General features: G+C 47.4%; 1 protein-coding gene across 3 annotated transcripts in view; it reads left to right on the plus strand.

The window, feature by feature from the left end:
* The first annotated feature begins 11,016 nt into the window (after positions 1–11,016).
* The window catches only part of PTK2B (protein tyrosine kinase 2 beta), a 135,187-nt gene continuing 124,714 nt past the window's right edge, over positions 11,017–21,489 (plus strand). For 2 of the 3 annotated variants that reach the window (XM_065946666.1, XM_065946668.1), the window contains exon 1: positions 11,017–11,153. The gene's annotated coding sequence lies outside the window, so the exon portion shown is untranslated. The remainder of the gene's footprint in view (positions 11,154–21,489) is intronic. The other variant, XM_065946669.1, reaches the window with a different exon arrangement.

Raw genomic sequence — 21,489 nt, forward strand, 5'->3', positions numbered from 1 at the left:
TTGCCCTTTGAGTCTGTTTATATTTGTTTCCTTCTGTTCTTTCCTTGTTTGTTTTGTTGTTGGTTTTTTCTCAACTCTCTAAATAGAGCCACAAATCAGACAAGGGCAAAGAGTATATATTAACAAATGGATAATTATTTTTCCTTTAAGTAGAATACAAAGGTTAACATTAAACCAGTAAGGTCCTCCTGTCTTTCTGGAAATCCGGAAAGGATTTGGTCCTATTCCAAGCTCCACCATTAGCCAGGAGCATGACCTGGGGAATAATGTTTCACTTTTCTTACTTCCTTTTCCTCAACTGTTAAGGAAAGATTGGACTAATTGCTTCAAATTCTTACTAACTGCAACCCTGTGAACTTTTGTTTATTCTTTGCATAATTTCAGGAAAGAGGGTGACTAAGACATAGGGACCAGGAAAGAGAAGTCTTGGTGATCATAATTCATGTGTCACCAGCTCCTGTTTCTTCTTCCAGTAGAAAGGACCCTCCTCAGAGGCCCTGAAGTTCAGATCCTCTGTATACCAGTTAAGCTATTGCAAAACTTGACTGCCAGTTCTCACTTCTATAACTTGCCCCATTCCATTCCATCCTCAGGCATTTTTGCCAGGCAATGCCACATTTCCAACCCTCTGCTATCATCATATACATTTTTCTATTTATTTTAATTTTATTTTTAACTGAAGGATAGTTACTTTACAATATTGTGATGGTTTCTGCCATACCTCAACAGGAATCAGACATAGGTATACATATGTCCTCTTCCTCTTAAACCTCCCTCCCACCTCCGTCCTCATCCCACTCCTCTTGGTTGTCACAGAACACCAGGTTAGGGTTCCCTGTATCATACAACAAATTCCCATCAGCTGTCTGTTTTACATATGGCAACATCACACAAATGTATGTCGGGAATGTCTTCTCTTTCTTAAATGTTGTGTTAGGAGAAAAATATATATATTCCTAGGTACAGAAAGAAGAGTGATTTTTTTCTCTCCCTCTTTTAAAGCAGTTGATTAGAAAGTGACAACTGCAAATAAAAAGCAGAGATTGTTAGGTTAGATAAAAAGGCAAGACTCAACTATATAAGGAAACCACTTCAAATATAAACCTACAGGTAAGCTAATAGTAAAAGAATAGGAAAAGTTATACCACACCAACCTGAATCAAAGAAAGCTGGAGTGGCCCTATTTTTTAAGATATGTTTTCCCCTGATGTGGACCATTTTTTAAATCTTTATTGAATTTGTTCCAGTATTGCTTCTGTTTTATGTTTTGGTTTTGGTTTTTTCGCCACGAGGCATGTGGGATGTTAGCTCCTCAACCAGGGGTTGAACCCATACCCCCTGCACTGGAAGGTGAAGTCTTAACCACAGGACTGTCAGGGAGTCCTAGGAGTGGCCCTATTAATACCAGACAAAGCAGATTTACTGTTGGAGAATATTATAGGGATAAGGAAGATGACTTCTATATTTGACAATTACAGAGCTGGAAGTAGCATGTAGCTGGAAGTAGCATTTTTAGAAACAAGCAACCAGAGATGCCGACATACTTGAACTTGTTCAGCAATGTTACCCAGGACATCTTTGAGGAAATCACTGTAGTCTCCTGCTTGATGACGGACACACTGGTGGCTCCGGCCTTCTCTCTGGCCTACACCATGAAGAAAAGGAGCTGGGAGTGGGGACCGTGGGGCTCTGAGTTCGCTTGGCTAATGCAGGGAGAGCTGTCCTAAGAAATAGTCCTTAATGCAAGTGACTAGGGAAACATGAAATGGCAACCCTCTCCAGTATTCTTGCCTGGGAAATCCCATCGACAGAGGAGCCTGGCGGGCTACAGGCCACGGGGTGACAAGAAGTCAGACATGGCTTAGTGACAAACCAACAAAAACAAAAGAGAAACACCTGAGATAGTGAATCACTGGCCTCTGGATCAGATTAAGTTGCAGACTTCTTTTATTGGATCCATATGCTTTTTCCCCCTCTGTATCACTTATGATCTTCTAAGCTGCCACTTGTAAATTGCAACCCAATAGTAAGAGCATGGAAGACCTCACATAACAGAAAGTCTAGAGGCAAGAAGGCTACATCCAACCCAGTGACACCGAGACCCCCGGATTCTTTCCATTTTTCTGGTCTGCCCATGGCTGCCTTTGGGTTGGAAAATTACTGCGCTGCCCCAGGCATCTTATCCTGATATAAACCAATGTCCAGTAATGGAAAGGACCATTTCTCCTTAGTATGTCTCTGACCTACTAAGCCAAAGGTTTGTTACAAAGCTGCGAAAAGAAAGCGAAAGAGAAGTCGCTCAGTTGTGTCCGACTCTTTGCGACCCCGTGGACTGTAGCCCACCAGGCTCCTCAATCTACGGAATTTTCCAGGCAAGAATATTGGAGTGGACTGGTTCAAAAACCAGCCCTCCAAACCTTCAGAAGACCTTCCCTCACACCTTATGGGTCAGAACTGGGTTACATGCCCACCCTGAAATCCATCACCAGCAAGGGAGATGTGCCCACTATGACTGATGTGAATCAATTAGGTTTTACCTGAATCAAGTGCTGCAGGGATCGTCACTGAGATACATCTGGGGCTTGGCTATTTATTACCAAAGAGGGGGAAATCACCACGAGATAGGCAACTAGAGGCTAAAAACAGTTGCCATCATATGCAAATTGGGAAATTTCCCATAAAAATTTTTTTAACTTTGCTTTCCCATTGTTTAAAAAAAAATTTAATTGTGCTAAAATAAGCATAAAATTGGCCATCCTAGGCATTTTTAAGTACAGTTTAGTAGTATGAAGTATATTCCCATTATTGTGCAACACAATACCCAGAACTTCTCATCTTGTAAAACTGAAACTCTGAATCCTTTAAACAAATAGCCTCTTCCTCCTTTCCCTCTCCCTGGCAACCACCAGTCTACTTTAGGTCTCTAACAATTTGACTAGGCTAGGTACCGCAGGTATGGGAAATCAAATAGTAGTTGTCTTTTTGTGACTGGCTTATCTCACTAAGCATAATGTTCTCAAAGTTCATTCATCTGGTAGCATATCTTAGAGTTTCCCTCCTTTTTTAAAGCTGAATAGTATTCCACTGTATATATGTACCATATTTTTGCTAACCCATTCATCTGTTGATGGACATTTGGATTGCTCCCACCTTATGGCTATTGTGAATGATGCTGCTCTGAACATGAGTGTACAAATATCTCTTTGGGACCCCGTCTTCAATTCTTTAGAGTACATGCCTAGAAGTGGAATCCCTGGATTGATTTTACCTAGGTTCACCATCTTAACATTCCCAACAACAGTGCCCAAGGATTCCAAATTTCTCTACCTCCTGGCCAACATTTGTTATTTTCTTTCTTTCTTTTAGTGGTAGGCATCCTAATGGATGTGAGGTAACATCTGCGTGTGTTTTTGATCTGCATTTCCCTATTGATTAGTGATGTTGAACATCTTTTTCTGTGCTTGTTGCCCACCTGGGTATCATCTTTAGGGAAATGCCTATTAAGTCTTTTGCCCCTCTTAAAATCAGGTTATTTGATGTTTTTGTTGTTGAGTTGTATGAGTACTTCATATATTCTGAGTATTATCCCCTTTCCAGATCACTTGAAAAATATCTTCTCCCATTCTATCATTTTGTTGCCATCCATTTTGCTGAACAGAATATTTTTAGTTTGATGTAGTCAAATTTATCTCTTTTATTTTTGTTGCCTATGCTTTTGACGTCATGTCCAAGAAATAATTCCCAATGTCATGAAATTTTCTCCCTATGTTTTCTTCTAAGAACTTTTTAGTTTTAGGTCTTATGTGTAAGTCTTCATTCTATTTTGAATTAATTTTTTGTACATGAAGTAAAGAAAGGGTCCAAGTTCATTCTTTTGTATGTGGATATCCAGTTTTCACACCACCATTTGTTGATGAGACTGTCCTTTCCCCATTGAATGGTCTTGGCACCCTTGTTGAAGACCGTTTGACCGTATATTCAAGGGTTCATTTCTTAACTCTCTATTGCACTGGCCTATATGCCTGTCTTTATGCTGATACCTTACCGTTTTGATTACTGCAGCTTTATAACAAGTTTATAAATCTGGAAGTATGAGACCTCCAACTCTGTTTTTGTTTTCAAAGATTATTTTGACTGTTGGGGTCTGTTCAGATTCCATATGAATTTTAGGATGGTTTTTTATCTATTTCTGTATTAAATGGTGTTCAGATTTTCATAGGGATTGCATTAATCCGTAGACAGCTTGGGAGTAGTATTGCCATCTTAACAATATTGTCTTCCAATCTATGAATGCAGGATATCTTTCCATTTACTTGTGTACTATGATTACTTCCAAATTTGGAAAGGAGTATGTCAAAGCTGTATATTGTCAGCCTGTTTATTTAACTTATATGCAGAGTACATCATGCAAAATGCTGGGCTGGATGAAGCACAAGCTGGAATCAAGATTGCCAGGAGAAATATCAATAACCTCAGATACGCAAATGACACCACCCTTATGGCAGAAAACTAAGAGGAACTGAAGAGCCTCTTGATGAAAGTGAAAGAGGAGAGTGAAAAAGCTGGCCTAAAACTCAGCATTCAAAAAATGAAGATCATGGCACCTGGTCCCAACACTTAATGGCAAACAGATGGGGAAACAATGGAAACAGTGACAGACTTTATTTTCTTGGGCTCCAAAATCACTGCAGATGGTGACTGTAGCCATGAAATTAAGACACTTTCTCCTTGGAAGAAAAGCTATGACCAACCTAGATAGCATATTAAAAAGCAGAGGTATATCTTTGCCAACAAAGGACTGTCTAGTCAAAGCTATGGTTTTTCTAGTAGTCAAGTATGGATGTGAGAGTTGGACCATAAAGAAAGCTGAGTGTCAAAGAATTGATGCTTTTGAACTGTGGTGTTGGAGAAGACTCTTGAGAGTCCCTTGGACTGCAAGGAGATCCAACCAGTCCATCCTAAAGGAAATCAGTCCTGAATATTAATTGGAAGGACTGATGTTGAAGCTGAAACTCCAATACTTTGGCCACCTGATGCAAAGAGCAGATTCATTGAAAAAGAACCTAAAGCTGGGAAAGATCAAAGGCAGAAGGAGAAGGGGATGACAGAGGATGAGATGGTTGGATGGCATCACTGACCCGATGGACATGAGTTTGAGGAATCTCCGGGAGTTGGTGATGGACAGGGAAGCCTGACATGCTGCAGTCCACGACATCACAAAGAGTCAGACACAACTGAGCGACTGAACTGAACTGAACTGATGATTTCTTACAGCAGTGTTTTACACTTTTCAGTGTACAAGTCTTTTGCCTCCATTTTATGCTTTTTCATACTATTATAAATGAAAATATTTTCTTAATTTCCTTTTCGAATAATCAGTCTGCCTTTGCTCTTAAAGAAGGAAAGATCTGCCTACAATTGCCACATTAAGCTCCCTCTCCTACATGGCAGGAGACTTGAGCTGAATAGCAGCTGCTCCCTGTAGGAGGAACATTTGTTTCTGTTTGCCATGTTCCCCATCCAGCCAGCTTCCCTCACACTCCCTGCCTCCATCAGCATCCCTCACACTCCCTGCCTCCATCAGCGTCCCTCACACTCCCTGCCTCCATTAGCATTTGGGGTTTTGACCCGTTGTTTGGAGGTCCCCCTGTGGCTCAGACAGTAAAGAATCTGCCTCCAGCGCAGGAGACCTGGGTTCGATCCCTGGGTCTGGAAGATCCCCTGGAGAAGAGAATGGCTATTCATTCCAGTATTCTTGCCTGGAGCATCTCATGGACAGAGGAGCCTGGCAGGCCTTAGTCCATGGGGTCGCAAGGAGTCAGACACAAATGAGCAACTAACACCAACACTTGGAGGTCCCCAGTGAAGCCCGCACATTACTGCTACTCCTTGTGAAGGAGCGAGGGTGGTAAAAATACCCTGGTACAGACTGCAACTTGACAACTTGACAAAATGAAATCTAAACCGATGTTCCATGTTCCTAAAATTTATCTTTTTTTTTCTTTTTCTAAAATTTATCTTTAAGCCCCCGATTATTTTATGGCAAACATTTTCAACAGAAAATTTTTTGAATTACATCATGTGCTTTTCTCTCTCTAAAATAGAGGATGCAGAATATCATTTTAACTTTTCTTCATGACTTACCAAAATAGACAATAATCACTAGGCTAGGCTGGGTAATAACGGGGTGCCCTAAGAAGTTAATGAAGTGTGCAGGATTCTTTGTCTCTGCCCCTTCAGTGGCCACAGATGCCTGTGATTTGCAGGTTCTTGCATCGGCTGGGCTTTCTTTCTTTCTTTGTTTATTAGAGCCTGCCTACAGCAACCTGCACTTCCTTCCTAGTTGATACTTCTAGCATAGTGTGGGCTGGGAGCTGATAGCCATGTGTGTTAGAATCTCTGGCATCAACAATGGCAAAACAAGATTCACACAGTCATTTGTTACTTCAGAGCTTTTCCATAGGCTGGAGGTGGGGGGACCTGGTGAGTTCATCCACAGGTGGGTTAAGGATTGAAAACCAAAGTAAAAGTCACAGGACACAGAGCTGACCCCGAGTGGGCACGGCGGGCTCCCCTCCATGCAGGCAGCCCCCAGGAGCATCCCAGAGTCCACCAACCTGCCTCCACCTTGAGGGGCTACAGAAGGGCTGGCAGCAGTGCCCCAGGCTGTGGAAACTGTTGAAAATGAAAACACGCTTCTATCTTATCCATCTGCCCTTCCACTTGGGTACCCAAATTAACTTCTCAGTGCATTTAATATCATTTTATTTTTCCAAAGGAGACACTTTGGATTATGTCCAAGAATTCTTCCCCCCCACCCCCGTGGAAAGATTTTATTTATTTTAACTTTTCTACTATGAATATTTTCAAACACAATGTTAGAGAGAATAGTGTAATTAACCCCCACATACCAATCATTCTTCTTATGTCAGTTCTAAATTTTTCTGTTTTTATTTCTCTTTTCCCCTACACTGTTGGAGGCAGGGTATGGAATATTTCAAAGTAACCATCATTTTTATCTCAGGAACACATTTTTTAAACTTACAACAGGTTGTAATACCTCCCATTATTGTCCATTATGAACCATAGCACTAGTAAGAAAACTTCAATATATTATTTCTAGTCTTCTCACAACCCAGTCAATTATTCCCATTTTATAGATGGGGATGTTGAGGTTCTGCCTTAATTTGTTTATTTTTTTAAATGATGGTATATTTAAATGGGCTAAAGGGTGCAGTTTTGGCTTTGGTTTTCAACAGAAAAGCCTCAAGGCAGTAGTAACCCGAACAACTGAAGTGTTTCTTTCTCTCTCATGTAAAAAGTTTACCCAGGCCCAGGCCAAGTCTGGGACCAGCATGGTGGCTTGATGGCATTCAATAGGGACCCAGGCTTCGTCTTTCTTGTTGCTTAGCTCTTCTCAAACCCTCAGGCCAAGAAGACTGCTTCAGGGTCCATCATCAGGTGGAAGTGGAAAAGGGACTAGTGGCAGGCATGCGCATTGACCTGAAGGGCTTGGTCCTCATGCTGTGCACATATGTATCACCAGCCATCACCCAGAACATAATCACCCAGTCACGCTTGCAAGGCAGACTGGGACAGGCAGTCTTTATTTTGCGCAGCCTCTGGCCAACTAAAAATCAGGGATACTACTATAAGCGAAGAGAGGAGGACAAGCAGGAGTGCTTTTGTGGATAGAATAAAGGATTCTTTAGAAGTCAAGGGCATGGTTTTGAGTCCTTCATTTTGGCTTCAACCGTGGCCCATTTGGTACACCTAGTGGTACCTGGTTAAATTAGAGGCAGATGGCTTTGGGTCGTGAACAACTTAATTATTTAGTCCTTGTGCCCACGAGTTTTTTCTTTGTTTATTGTTCAGGACACTTATAACCATGTTGTCCTTTTAAAATGAAATGTAATAGTAAATTTAACTCCATTGATTTAACTCCATTGTCCATAATGGAGAGACTCCAATTACTACCATCATGGCCCTACTATTAATGATTAATGGATTCAGCTTCTCTCTTTACACCTGGGTGGTGGACAAATTTTTTATTGACCTTCTCCAAGCCTCCTTTACCTTTCTGTAAAATAGGAGTATTATAATCAACCTGAACTGTTGTGAAGATTACTTAGATGATGGGTAAAATTTCTGGTCAGAGTGAACACTCAACAAACTGTATCCATATAACAGATACATATGTAAATCTCCCTACTAATCCCATCCTATTTAATTCCTATCACATCTAAAAATAATAATTATAGTATTTTATAGTATTTTCATAGTTGTTAACTTAAGCATCACAGAACCTTGTGAAATAGGCAATGAAGGTAGTCCTTAATCTTCTAGATTAGGAGATACGAGCTCAGAAGGATTCCACCTGCTCAAGTTCATGTCTTCCTTTTCGACTGAATCCTTCCCATGTGCATTTAAACCACATCTTAAACAAATTATTAAATAGCCATGTTTCAACTCACAAGCACCTCAGCTCCCCATCTCTTCAATTTTCCTTTCAGCCAGCATGCTGCCTCCATGTTCTCACTTCTATTTCATTCATTAACTCCCCCCACCCAACTTTTGCCTCTTCACTAAGTTTGCTCCTGGCAAGAGCCTGACCTTAAGATCTCTGCTTCCTCTCACTGCTGTCCCAGACCATCTCACCTATTCCTGTGGTTTCAGATGCCAACCGGAAGCTCATCACCTGATCAGACCACTTTACTGAGCTCTGGATGGCAGTGTGGGAGAGATCAAAAGAACCCTTTTCTAAAGTCTAGGCATAAAACAAACAGACCGTGACCCATGGTAGGGGCAATAGGACTAGAATGAAAATGATGAATAGGAAAGATGCTTAGAAGGATTCCCAGAACCCAAAGACCGAATGACTATGGGGCAATAAAGGAGAGTCAAAGGTGAATCCACCTGCCAAGGCAGGAGCGCAACGGACATGGGTGCTATCCCTAGGTCTAGAAGATCCGAGAAGGAAATGACAACCCACTCCAGTACTCTTGCCTGGAAAATTCTATGGACAGAGGAGCCTGGTGGGCTACAGTCCATGGGGTTGCAAAGAGTCAGACACCAGGACAGAGTAGAAGACCTGAAGATGGAGTCATACATTTCAGGGAACTCCTCAAGGTCTCTTTCACAAATAAAACCTGTGATGCTACAATTCCAGGAGCTAGATTTTGGAGCTTCAAAAAAATTTGCTAAAGACTTCAACAATCGAAATATCTGAAAAATTCTTCCCCTGAATTAGGACTCAATGAAGGTGTAGTTCATGGATTTGGCCACACGGAGGCAGCATACACAAATTCGCCTTTTCTTAAACCAGTCTGGAGTAGCTTTGCTCTTGAGTACCCACTGTCAGGACCTGGCACCAGACCCTCCACAGTTCACACAGGTTCCCTCGCCTTCACACCACTGGACCTTCATCCCCTCATTCCCATGCCAGGAAGACAATCAGGTCACCCGCTTTCTGATGCCCTCTGGCAAGTTCCTCATAGAGTGGTCAGTTAGCGCCTCATCTTCCCCCGTAAGTCCACTACTAACTCCAGTTTACCCTATCTGACTCGCCTTGTCGCCCAAGCCCTAGCCAAGGTAGCCCTGGGCACCTACTTGTGTGTCTTCTCACTGCTTTGTAGACCCCGGCAATACTTGGTGCTGAGAACGTGGCTGATCAGTGTATGGGATTAACAAGGCTGTGAGCTCCAACAGATGGGTTGTAAGTTACGCTGCATGCGGGGGTGTAAGTTACGCTGCTCAGAAATTCTGATTTTTCATTAGCCCCAGAGTCACATCCAGGTATCTGCACTTTAAGAGCTACAGACAGTCCACTGATCCTACTTGAAGGAAACTTTGACTTTCTGATTTTGCAGCCTTGGACATTTTAATCTAAATCTGTTTTCTTTTCAGAAAATGGGAAGAATGAAAGGAAATGGTAACATAGATAAAAAGTAAACTGAGTGTTCCCTGGCACAGTGATTGGCATTTAGACATACTAACCAAATGCTGGCTCTTCCCCGGGGGTGGCCGTCCTCTGAGTTTGGAGGCTGGGGTGGGGGCTGGTTGTAGTGTACACTGGTCTATCACTGGCAGCTGCGCAACACCAGGGGGCGCCATGCTCAGAGAGGCCTTTGTGAGAAGCAACCTCTAACTGTGGGAGAGCCCAGTTCTCAGGATACAGGGTGAAGTTTGGGGGGGCTCCGGAGAGGAACTTTAAGAAGGTGAGGAATGCTGAGGGACACACCAGCTTTCTGCCTTTGCGCTAAGTCCTGTTCACCTGCTCCTACTCAAGAAAAAGTCTAGAACCTTCCTAGTGACAGAGAAAGGGATTACTAAGTATCCTTGAGTCACTGCCTCCACTCTTGCTGCCCTGCGGGCCTAAGTGAAGCGGTAAACCAGACTCTCGGTCAACAAACCAAGTGGACTGATGCGGAGAGGGGACGGGAAAAGGCTGCCAGCATCTGTGACTACTGTGCCTCTCGTCCTGCCTGTTGCAGAGCAGGGACCTGGTCCATGGCTTTCAGACCCCTGGACCAGTTCTGCCAAAGCCCCTGGTGACAGTCACCGGATCTCTGGTGCCCCCTCCCCCCAAAGCAGCACTTTAGGACTTGAAGAGACCCGGAGGGACACCGATGCTGAGTGTGGCAGGCTGGTAACATCTCTAGCTCTGCGACAGACCTGGGAGCTAAGAGGCAAGCTTCCCAGTGGAGAGGAAGGGAGAGTGAGGGGTGGTAGGAGTTGGGGGTTCTCAGCTGCTCACGAGGTGGAAGCGGTGGTGACACAGAATATCAGGAGACCCCACGTGGGGCTGGGGGTGGCAGAGGTGGCCCGCTCCCAGGTGGGCACGTGCAGCTCCGGGAATTGGCAGCGGCGTCTATTTCAGAGTTTATGGTAAGAGGCTGGAGCCACACACGCTCCGCACCGCAGACAACACACCCCACCCTTTAAGGAAGTGGGGAGGAGAGCGGCGGGGTGTGGTTAAGTCGGAGGAGGAGCAGGGGGAAACACAAACCTGTCAGCGCTCTTACTCAGCGGAGGCCTCCCGAGCCGCCGCGAGCCCCTTCGGAAGCGCCCCTTACCTGCCTAGCCCCCGCCGCACCTGGCCGAGCAGAGGAGAAGCCGCAGCCGCCGCCACTGGAGCCGGCGCTTCGCCCCGAGTGAGTCCCCTGCCGCGATCGATCGGCGCCGAGCCCGGCCAGAAGTTGGAGGCTGGATGAGGAAGGAGGGGTGGGGGGCGACTCCCGGGCCGCGGACCCAGAAGTGGGCGCCTCTGCGCCGGCTAGCCCTCGGCCAGGGGGAGAGGGAGTCTATTTGGGGAGTTCATTTGAAAGTCAAGGGTGTTTTCTTTCCCCTTTTAGTTCTCTTATCGGGTTCAGACAGGGAAGGCCGGGGTTATGATGAGAGGACTCAGAAGGGCCGCCTGCCTGCAAAGGTCAGATCAGAGAGCTTTCAGAATCCACCTTCCACTCCTTCCTTAGAGCCTTTGCCGGCGCCCCGCGCTGCACCCCCACCCCCCGCCCCTACCCCTGAAGACAGCGCGCCCACCCTGGTCACGGGCCGTGAACACCCCGCGGCTCCCCGCATTGGATTCTTGTTCCCCGACCTGACCACCCCACGAGACACCTTCTGTATGTTGCACCCCCAACTGGAAGCGAGCAGGGCTCTGCAAGGGTGTAGAGGCAGGACTGTGTGTGTGTGTGTGTGTGTGTGTGTGTGTGTGTGTGTGTGTGTGTGTGTGTGTGTGTGTGAGTGAGTACCTGTGTGCCCCGGGGGACTAAAATTAACACCTGCTGCTGCTGCCCTGGGTCTCTGTGAAAATACTTGGGAATGCCCCTAAAGAGTTAAGCTCCCTGCCGCCTTCTCCTCCTGGCAGGCGGTGCGTGGGCAAAGCCTGGGGTGGGTGAACAGGCAGCATATGGGTGCTGTTCTGAGCCCAGCAAGAACCCCACCAACTGCCCTAACCCTCAGCCATCTGACACTCTCGTCTCCCTGCACCCCAAACCTGGTGCTCAATCTTGTTAGACTCCTCCGAGGATCAGAAGAAGGAACAGAATCTGGGACGCAGGGAACACTCACCAGGGGCACTCAGAAGCCAGAGCAGAGAAGAGCTTCCCCCGACCCATGGCTGGACATGAGCCCTCGGGGGCAGGAAGAGGCCCCTCCCTCGAGGGCAAGGAATGCAGTTGTGGACCTAACCCCAGATTTCACAACTCCTCTGGGGGCGGGTGAGAGGAGGCAGAGATGAAAAAGTGAGTGAAGATGGACCGAGGGAGGGAAGTAGACACACCAAAAGACAAGCTCTGGCAGGACACTGGGCTCTCATTCCTCCATTCTGTACACATTGGCTGACTTCCTACCCCAGGCCAGGTGCTAGCCCTGGGCGTCAGGGACCACGTTGTGCAGCATCCGCACCCCACCCACCAGCAGCGCTGTGGGGAGGAAAGCAGCAAGTGCTGGCCGCCCAGTGCTGGGGACTGTGGGAGGGTATCCAGGAAGGCTTCCTGGCGAAAGCGGCCCTAAGTGGAGATCTGAAGGATCAGTAGAATTAGTCCGGGAGGGAAAGAGGGGGATGAACAGCACAGGGCACAGCAAGTGCTGAGACGAGGCCAGAAACAGCATGACGCACCCAGGAAACTGAAAGTAGCTCGGGGTGCTCAGTGCGTGGAGCTGTGGAGCGTGCCGGGCGAGGTGACGCTCAGAGGTGGTGAGAGATGCTCCGGGAGGGTCTGCTCTGGCTGCCATGGCAACTCCTGTCACTCAAGCCCTAGAGCCAGCAGCCTCTGACTTGACGCAAGGGCGGGGCTTCCAGATTTAGCAAATGAAAATACAGAACACTCAGATTTGAATCTCAGATAAGCCACGCGTATTCGTCGAGTATAAGTATGTCCCAAGCACTCTTTGGGACACACTTGTACTGAAACATTATTCACTGTTAATCTGAAATTCAGGTGTAACAGGGCGTCTGGTGTTTTATCTGACACCTGTCTTCCAGTACAGTGGTCCCCAACCTTTTTGGTACCAGGGACCCATTTCATGGAAGACAATCTTTCCATGGACTGGGAGGTGGGGAGGGATGGTTTCAGGATGATTCAGGTGCATTACATTTGTTGTGCATTTTATTTCTATGACTTTTACATCACTTCCACCTTGGATCCCCAGGCATTAGATTCCAGAGGCTGGGGACCACTGGTCTGGAAGAAAGCTGAGGATGCTACTGTACTTGGAAGTGAGGGGTGGGTAGTGTACAGGCACCAAGGGAACAATCTCAGGACTTATCATCTTGTAGCCGGTCCTCCTAGATTCCACTTTGGGGCTTGTCCACTAATGGACCGTCTCTTAAAAACAAAACCAAACAAAAACAGTTCCTTAGTCTTTTGAGCGGAGTGGATCTGGTCAGGTGCCAGCTAGGCCCCCTGCCTGCTGTGAGACCCCCATAAACCACTTAGCTCCTAGAGCCCTAGAACCTCTTCTCAGAAATTAGGATGAGAGTACCTGTTTGTCCAGGTTGTAGGCTGGAGCCTTGGTCACGTATGTAAATTGCCCAGGGAATGCTGAAGAAAAAGTGGTAGATATTAATCTTTGTAACACTCCCCCGGGGGTGACCAAAGTAGCATCCTCAAAGGACTTGGGGCTCATTTATTTCTGTTTGTATTTATTGAGTGCTCAGAGGTACCAAAGTCTTCCCAGGTGGCACAGTGGTAAAGAATCCGTCTGCCAATGCAGGAGATGTGGGTTCGATCCCTGGATTGGGAAGTTGCCCTGGGATAGGAAATGGCAACCCACTCCAGTATTCTTGCCTGGGAAGTCCCATGGACAGAGCCTAGTGGGCTACAGTCTACGGGGTCACGTGGAGCCCAACACCACTGAGTGACTGAGCATACAGGTCCCAGGGGAAATATGTGATGGGGATCCCGCTCCCAGGGAGAGTAGGTTAGCTCCTGAGAGGGAGAGCCAGGCTCATTTTTCAACTTTGTCTTTGACCTGCTGCCTAGATGCCCTGTTTCAAGGGAAGAGATACCCAGCTCTTCTATTGGAGGACACCGGGGGTGGGGTAGGGGGAGGGGAATGACTCAAAGAATTAACTGAAAGGAAATGTGAGTGAAGTAACAGGGAGAATCCAGGTAAAACAGCTAGCACAGTGGCTGACAGAGACAAATGTGCCGTAAAATTTGGCTGTCAATATTCCCATTTTTATGTTTTTAAAGGTTTATTTATTTGACTGTACTGGGTCTTCATTGCTGTGCCTGGACTTTCTCTAGCTGCATCCCGCTGGGGCTGCTCTTTGCTGCAGTGTTCAGACTTAGACTCTAGGTGCATGGACTTCAGTAGTTGTGGTGCACGGACTTAGTTGCTCTGCTGCTTGTGGGATCTTCCCAGACTGGGGATTGAACCTGTGCCCCTGCATTGGCAGTCAACCCCTAGACCACCAGGGGAGCCCAGCGTTCCCATTTTTATACTGAGGAACTTATTAGGAAAATAGAGCTCGGGGTAGAAGTAAGGATGCCTTGTTTTGACTTTTATGGGAGTGTTTGTAAGGGCACATTAACTGGCATCCTGAAAGGGAACCTGGAAGGAGCTAAGAATCTGTTAAGAGAAAGAGGAAATGGAAAGTGTGTCTCCCTATGAGAACCGCTGGGTTAAAAATGGCCCCTCTTTCCAGTATCTGAATCTCCCCATCCTCCTGCCCAGTGATAAGCATTTTGTCCCCAGCTCTTAGAGCAACATTTGCCAGACAGTATTCAGAGGAACTCTGTGCCGTGAGATAGTTACAGGTGTTCCACTGGTGACACGTTCCAATGAGCCCACTCTCAGGTAAATATGCATTTGTCCTGCATGTTTGTGTGATCTAGACTATGGTCAATTCCACAGAAAAGTCATCTGTATCACTGAACTTATTTGGTGGTGGTGGTTTAGTCGTTAAGTCATGTCTGACTCTTGTAACCCCCTGGACTGCAGCCTGCCAGGCTCCTCTGTCCATAGGATTCTTCAGGCAGAGAATAGAGTGGGTTACCATTTCCTTCTCCAGGGGATCTTCCTGACCCATGAATTGAACCCAGGTCTCCTGCATTGCAGACAGATTCTTTACTGACTGAGCTATGACGGAAGCCCCAGAAGTCCCTAAATTTGACTATAAACCCCTTGTAGTGGGTGGTTGTTGTTCAGTAGTGAAGTCGTGTCCAACTCTTTGCAACCCCGTGGACTGCATGCAGCACAGCACTCTTCCCTGTCCTTCATCATCTCCCGGAGCTTGCTCAAACTCATGTTCACTGATGCCATCCAGCCATCTCATCCTCTGTAGCCCCCTTCTTCTCCTGCCCTCAATCTTTCCCACCATCAGGATCTTTACCAATGAGTCAGCTCTTCGCATCAGGTGGCCCAAGTATTGGAGCTTCAGCATCCTTGCTTCTTATGAATATTCAGGGTTGATTTCCTTTAGGATTGACTGGTTTGATCTCCTTCCAGTCCAAGGGAACTCTCAAGAGTCTTCTCAAACACCACAGTTCAAAAGCATCAATTCTTTGGCACTCAGCCTTCCTTATGAATTCTCACAGCCATATGTGTAGTGGGTTGGAGGGGCCATTATTACCTTCTCAAGGGAAACAGCCAATCCACACCTAGTGATTGTTGATATGAGTGCAGTTCTTGGACCGAGCAGATCTTTCCGTGGACATCATTCACCCCATTCCTCTAGCCTGGACTCAGCAGTGTCCAACTTATGGAAGGAGCTTCGGGTACTGGGCACCATGACCCTGTCCTAGCATCACTCATGCCTCATGGACACAAACCCCGACATGTGTCAGCCTCCAGCCTCCTACGACCGTTCCCACCCTTTTACCATGGTTCAGAGGACCCTGGAAAAGCATGTCTCTCAGCCCACAAGCCCTCTGGGGTGATGGAGGAGTTTCATGTGTTCAGATACTATTAAGTACGATTGAGGTAGGGGAGGGGAAGGAGTGTACCTTGGGCAGACCCTGCGTGGTAGGTCTCCTGACCCCTAGTTTTCTCCCTGCCCAGGAGTCCTAGGCTCCAGGACCATGTGGTCCCAGTCTCCCAGGTAAATGGAATAGATATGGATAATCTGAGATGGCTGGAGTAGAGATGGACAATTGCCAAGGTGTGCGGGCAGAAGGAGTGGTAATTAACACAAGTTCTTGCTGGCTCCTGATCGAGAGTTTCCCTTAGACTCTGGGCCAGTTCTAGAGTAAAAGGGGAGGAGCATGGAGATGGGTAACAGTCTCCGAAGCACTAATGTGGTTGGTGGTTCTGTGGGCCGGTGCCCGGACTTGGTCAGCCAGCCCAGGTTCCAGCTTCAGCTCTGGGACTTATGGTATGACATTGGCTTGGCCAAGCCCTATCACCCTCTCTTCCTCATCTCTGAGATGGAGATGATGACAGAGCTTTCTGTGAGGGGATACCAGGAGTAATAGTCAAAATGTTAACAGCTGCTAAGGCCTAGGCAGGAATCTAACAGAACCCAGACCATTGTGTCAGTGGTCATGGGTAACCCAGGGGGTGGATCAGGTGGGCAGTCAGGGCGCTGGGGAAGTGGATGTTTACCAACTTGGATGAACTGCTGTGCTGTGCTGTCACTTCAGTAGTGTCTGTCTCTTTGTGATCCCATGGACTGTAGCCCGCCAGGCTCCTCCGTCCAAGGGATTTCCCAAGCAAGAATACTGGAGTGGGTTGCCATGCCCTCCTCCAGGGGATCTTCCCGACCCAGAGATCAAACCCTTGTCTCTTATGTCTCCTGCATTGGCAGGCAGTTTCTTTACTACTAGCGCCACCTGGGAGGCCCTCCAACTTGGATGAACTAGTCCAGTGTTTTCGTCTCCCAGATGGACTTATGCACCAGCTTCATCACCTTGACTGTACGTAAGACATGCAGTCCTTTATCAGGCACATGGTAGGCATCCAAAAGTGTCAGCTCTCCTTATCATTCTGTATTCACATTTAGAGTTAATTTGAGTTGATGGGGAAGGGTTTTTTTTTTTTTTCTCCTGGTGATAAAGGCCTTCTGAGGGGAAGAAGTCAGCTTCTCACATGGACTGTCTCACCCACATGCAACCACATGTGAGATAGAATTTGCGTCTTGCCCCCAACCCGTACCCCCTACTCCTGCCCCCAGTTCACTCTGTTAGCAGCCTGGCTGGATCAGCTCTTTAGCCATCTGAGTGCCTTTCTAATCCCACGCATCAGACACTAGAGCCTGCACGGTCACTGAAGGTGCCCAGAGGGCTGACAGGAGAAAACGGCAGCTTCAGCTTCCGGGGCGCTCGGCACCCAGCACAAAGCTCTGAGCCATGTGAGGGGGTGGTGTTGGGGGAGGGGCGCAGCTTTTTTAGTCACTCTGCTGTTTCCCAGGGTATAATTATTACTCATGATGATGGTTTGATTAAGAGAGCAGGCTGGAGACTGTGTGCTCCGATGTACTTTTTACCTAGACCCGAGGAGTGGGTTGATATCGGTGCAAGATTTTGTCTCCAAGTGACCCTCTGGGTGGGCTGTGGGTGGGCTGCAGACCCCACCTAGCTCTGACCTTAGCCAGCACTAAAGGCAGCCAGTCAGTGTGATTAGAACCAAGATCAACCACCTCCAGTGCCTTGGAAGGGAACCTTCCCCTTTTCTATCCTGGTGACCATCCACTAACATTTTCCTCCTCTTCTGTGTTCTTCCTTTTATGTCCTGAAATTCTCCCTCACAGGACCTGACACCATCACTGCCTAGACAAGAGCTCAAGGAATCCACTGGCCTGGTGCTGAGAGCTTGCTCCTGGGTTTAGCTCTTGTCTCGTGGACTACCTCCCTTTGAATAGACCAATTCTCCCAACAACTTTGAGGGCCCTCTGTTTGACGCCCCTTTTTTGTCTGACGGTCTTCCAGCTGGCTCTCTGGCTCCCCAGCTGTTGCAATCCCCCTGGGACACATGCAGGGTGACCTGTTCCAGGGCCCGAGAGTGGGCTCTTGTCTGACACTTGGAAATGAATTGTCCGAGGAGACACACACGCTGACAAAGCAAGAGACTTTATTGGAAAGGGGTGCCTGGGCAGAGAGCACTGGGGTGAAAGGACCCAGGAGAACTGCTCTGCCACCCGACTCACAGTTTCAGGTTTCATGGTGATGGGATTTGTTTCTAGGTTGTCTCTGGCCAGTCGTTCTGGCTCAGGGTTCCTTCCTGGTGGCTCACACGTTGCTCAGCCAAGATGGACATCAGCGAAACGGATTCTGGGAGGTAGTTGGACACGCGGCATCTCCTTTTGGCTTTTCCCCAACTCTTCTGGGTGCGGGTTGCCTATTAGTTTAAGGCAGGACCTCCTGTCGTAAAATAACACACACAGATGGTTACCATGGTGCCTGGTCAGGATGGGCGGATTCAGTCAATGTGCTTCCCCTAACAGGCCCATTGGGAATTCTACCCCGAGTTCAGGTTTTGCTCTTCTGAGGACATGGGTACCATTTCCCACCAGTGAGAGAACCGTCCCTCCTCTGGTCCGTGTCACTTGGAGCATCACGTGTTTTTCGGGTTTCTAAATTAATGTCAATTGTCCCTCTTCAACAACCCCCAACTTCCTCTCTAGCCTTAAGTAATCTCTTTGTTCTTCAGGAGCTTTGAGGGTGAGAACCCAGCTCCTCTCTCTTTGGCTCAGGTGTACGCTCTTCCCACCCTTAGCTCCTGCTCCGGCAGGTAACCAGAGAGCTGATACTCTAGCACCTTCGAAGATGCCCTTAGCAGCATCGGCTTACCTGTGGTTTGCTCTGACACAGACACCAGGCGCTGAAACATGGCCGTGCCCATTGAGGCAGTTGTGAGTGGCTGTCCCCAGCTGAAGTTCTCAAGTCCCCAGCTCAGCACTGGCAGATTGTCAGCCTGGGTGAGTGGGAAAAAGGTCAGGGTCAGGAGACCCGGCTCTGGTTTAGATTCTTCCAATCGCTAGCTGTGTGACTTCAGGCAAAGTAACTTCGATTCTCATTCAAAATGAAGAAATAGCACCACAAGTTTGATAGGGTCATTGAGAGAAACACCTGACTTGTGTGATGTTGCCCCATAAGACACCCCAGGCGTGATTCCTGGAAAGTTGAAGGGTTTGGGTCAGAAAGACGTGGGTTGAGTCTTTTTTAAATTATTATTTATTTACTTTTTGGCTATGGGTCTTCGTTGTTGTGCGGGTTTTCACCCAGTTGAGGTGCACAGCCTTCTAATTGCAGTGGCCTCTCTGGTTGCAGAGCCCCGGCTCTCAGTGGCTGTGATTCCCAGGCTCTAGAGCGCAGGCTCAGTAGTTGCGGAGCGTGGGCTCAGCTTCCCCGTGGCATGTGGAATCTTCCCAGACCAGGGATCAAACCCATCCGTATCTCCTGCATTGGCAGGCAGATTCCTACCCACTGGACCACGAGGGAATCCCCGTGGGTTGAGTCTTGATCTGTCACTTTTTCCCCTCGATGACATCACCAGTTATGTAACCTCTCAAAGCCTGAGTTTTCTCGCTTGTGACTCATTCTTGGCATTTGGTCAACATTTCTCCCCTCCTTCAACCCCCTTGTCACTCACAGAGTATATTCTTACCCGAGTTTGAAGGATTGTATCTTTCCTCAACGAGTTTACAGTCTTCTTAGGGACATAATGAAAGTGAAAGTGGTAGTCTCTCAGTTGTGTCTGACTCTCTGCGACCCTATGGACTGTAGGCGCCTCTGTCGATGGGATTCTCCAGGCAAGAATACTGGAGTGGGCAAGCCATTCCCTTCTCTAGGGGATGTTTGTGACCATAATACATAAAGATAAATAACTGTGAGAACAGATAGGGACTTTTGGTTCCATAAAAGAGGCACCAATAAAGTACAATGAGGTCAAAGAACAGAGAGAATTCTTCTGTCTTGGGAGTCTGGGAATGCCTCCTGGATGAGGTGGCATTTGAAAAAGCTCTCAAAAGATATCCAGAGTATGACCCTGGAAACATGGGATGGTGGTTGTCATCAAAGAGCATGAATAAGAGGGAGGCTGAAAGACATGATTTGAATGACTCATTTTGGCTGGAGCCAAGAGTATCAAAGGGCAATTAAGATAAGGGTGGAGAATAAGATAAGGCTGGAACATGGTGGCTGAGAGGTTGGACATGATTTCGCAGGCTATTGGGAGCCACTGGACTTTGTTCTGAGCGTAGATAAAGGGTTAATGATCAGGTTTGGGCAGCAGTGTATAAAGTAGATCAGGAAGAAGAGAGCTTGACCTGGAAAGAGGGACATGGAGGAGTCTATTATAACAGTTCCTGCCTCAAGAGTCTGGATAAATTCTGTGATCCGGGATGATTTGCAGGTCCTGGAGAGTGTCTGCTGGCTAGTTGGAGGCTTCTGTGTTCTCTGAGTTGAAATTGGTCCTGACGTGGATTTAAAAGATGTAGCATTTATGGGAGCATCAAACTGTTTAGGTTATATAAGTAATTTGTCATTCCCCTTAATCTTCTCCTTCCTCCACGTTCTTGCTTCACATGTAAGCCATTTCCCGCGGACCTCAGCTTTGGTGGAGATGCACTGTCATCCTGTCTCAAGATCCAATGGCAAGTTTGTAATGGCGGGCTTCTGGAGAGGCACGCAGCTCTATCTGCCGCCTCCAATCCACCCTCGTCACTTCGGACGACTCCTGGTTCCCTCCTCCTGCCTGATCCTCCTCCCTTGCTTCAGCTCTCCACTTCCAAGAAACTGTAAGAGGTGTCCACTTGAGTAACTCATCTGCAATGATGCAGGTTGAAAAACAAAGCTTGCTGTTTTCTTACCCCAAAGCCTCACCTTCTAACTCCCCTCCTCTTCACAGTTGCAGTTCTCCTGGGCACGCAGTTGTAGTTCTCCTAGTCAGAAACTTTGGGTTATCTCCCCTTTCTCCTCTGCTCACATCTTACCCATCACTAATCCTGCAAATTCTTTCTTCGTGCCTCTCATTCCTTCCTCCCCCTTCCCATGCCCCTTGTCTGAGCCATGTTCCCTGATATCACCGGATATTACCTCACTGCCTCTGCTTGCTTCTAGGTTCCTCGGAAGGTCCTGTGCCTCTGGGCAGATCTGGATCCCTTGCATTTGCTGTTTAATACCCTCTGTAATCTCACCTCCATTTACCTTCTCTCCTAACTTCCCCATACTTTCCAAACTAAGCCCTTCACCCCAAGTAGCCTGGTTAGCTTACTGGTCCCCATCAAACCTATGCCCAAACCAAACCTCTGCCCAAATCCTCTTGGACTACCTGCCCGAACTGCCAGCCCCTTCATCCTTCAGACTCCTCCCCCAGGGCTCAGGCCAAGCCCCACCCACTTGTCTGTCCTTCCAAACTCCCTCAAATTCCAAGGGTTGGAGATTCCAGCTTCCTCCTCTACACACTCATCTGGCTTGGCTCCCTGGGGCCAGATGCAATCTTTGTCCTTCTCTGTGCTGGACTTCACAACAGCCTGTTGCAACAGAGAGAGGACTGCATTCTCCATGTCCACCCACCATCCCCTCCCCCCTCCCCCCGACC

Source organism: Muntiacus reevesi, chromosome 10 (assembly GCF_963930625.1).
Source record: "Muntiacus reevesi chromosome 10, mMunRee1.1, whole genome shotgun sequence".
Classification (NCBI taxonomy): Eukaryota; Metazoa; Chordata; class Mammalia; order Artiodactyla; family Cervidae; genus Muntiacus; species Muntiacus reevesi.